Raw genomic sequence first — 2,101 nt, forward strand, 5'->3', positions numbered from 1 at the left:
TATGCGACCCACATTCTTGGAAGTACCCCTACAAAATTGAGACATCAAATTTCAGTACTTTTCTTCCAGCTGATAGAAAGATTTCATCAATCTTCCTTCACATTCTTCTAAAGTTTTCACTAAAACAATAAGGTCATCAAAATATACCAGTACCTGAAAGTAAATCATGTCTCAGTCTTTGCAAAATGATAGATGCACCCAATGTGCCAAAGGATAGGTGATCAAACAGATAAAATTAAGTTGGTTTAATAAAAATCAATCTTTTTTTTGTTTCCCCTTCCAGAGAAATCTAGTAACTGTTCATGGCTAAAAACCACAGAGTTTCAAATGGATAATTCATCTTCAGGCTAAGTTGAATAAAGTTAAAAATAATTCATTAAAAACCTTCCATGTCACAGTCACTGTGACAGGATTAAAAAAAAGGTAAGAACAACCCATGTTCTTTGGCAACTCATGGTCTAATAGAAAAGATAGCATTTACAAAAAACATACAGCTATTCTGGAATGTTATATACCTGGAGATCATAGAGCAAAGAAATGTTTTTTTTTAACGTGGATTGACAATGGTGTCAGGATTATTAACCCTGTTTTTGTTTTTTTTCAATTCAACAGAAGTATAATAGATTCTTTTCTAGGTCCTTCCATTTACTTTGTTTCTGTCTCTGCTTCAAGTTTTACCTTGTAAACAAAATATTGTGGGACTTCTGGCTAAGATGGTGGAGAGAAGCACAGAATTTTGTTAACCTCTCCTCAATTTCCCTCAGAAACAACATGAATCAAGTTTCTTAACAGATTTTATTGTGATGGAACTCACAAAAGAATATATTGGAACATCTTCCAGTAAGGTCTTTCACAAAGGAGTATGGGGTGTGCCTAGGGCAGAGGGTGGAGAGACCCAGGGCACCAGCAGCGGAACTAGCAGGGCACTAACCTGAGATCCGTGTCTGTAGGAGTGGAGGCTTTGCAGTTTGGGATGTGCAACAAATGGACTGGGCAAGCTCCAGCACAGGTGCCCAGGAGCCCCATTCAGCCTCCTCTGCTGTTCTGGACAGCCCAAGGAGGATGATGAGCCCCTGGTGTTCCAAGCGAAACGGCCTTGGTATTCCCTAGCTAGAGGGGCTGACATCCCCGGCAAACAGCTCTGAAACAGCCCCAAGGTGTTTCTACCATTCAAGACATGGGCAATGGGTTGCAAACTTCCCTAGAGAAGAAGGTCCAGAGAGCCTTAGGCATTCCTTATGGATTGTCCAGTGAGCCAACCCCAGAAGTTCCCAACAATGCCTCCAGGACAGTAAGCAAGCCTCTAGGGCTCTCAGTATCCAAGGTCTGAAAGGGAGCCCCTCCCCAACACAGCATCCTTGGGATAGGTAGCAAATCCCAATGTGAATAAGAAAGGACTGAGCAAAGCAGGGGATGTTGAAAGTTACCTTGCAGATAAGGATGGACAAAACACTGACTCCCAAAAGGAGGATAGAAGGGATGCTGCATATGGAGCTTCGGAGGAGAATAGGAATGATTCTCCAGTTCAGAAAGACTCCTTAGAGGAACTCAGACAGGATTTTAAAAATCAAATGGAAAATTTGGGAAAAGAAATGTAAGAGAAAATTACCACCTAGCAATAAAAAGTGACAGAGATCCTTAACTCTGCTCTCAGGTGGAAGGGGCACTCGCTCAGCCTTCTTGTGCCAGGGGTTTCAGGCCCTGGCTGTTTAACTTGGCGCAGCATTGATTTTGCCAAGAGGTCCACAGTGGACCCTCCTCTCTGTGCTGTGCTAAAGGTGGAGGATGGTGAGGTGGTTACTCCTTCCAGAGTTCATAGGTGTCTGGCAGCTTACCTGGTGCTGGCTTTGTCTGCTAGTGATTGTGTGTGGTGTGTGCTGAGCCTGGTGGGATGCTTCTGGGTTTCCCTAGTCCTACACTGAAGCACTTGCCTTTCTGACTTCGAGAAACTGCATGCTAGCTTAGGCTATAGGATGATGTAGCCCCTGGAGGATGCCTGACTTCCAGGGTTAGAATGAATCTTGGGGTGCCTCTTGAAGCTAGAATCTGACAGATTCCCTGGCCATGTGAAGGCCTGTGGGGGTTCTGCTGCTCCACCCCT

The sequence above is a fragment of the Macrotis lagotis genome, chromosome 6 (assembly GCF_037893015.1).
Source record: "Macrotis lagotis isolate mMagLag1 chromosome 6, bilby.v1.9.chrom.fasta, whole genome shotgun sequence".
Classification (NCBI taxonomy): Eukaryota; Metazoa; Chordata; class Mammalia; order Peramelemorphia; family Peramelidae; genus Macrotis; species Macrotis lagotis.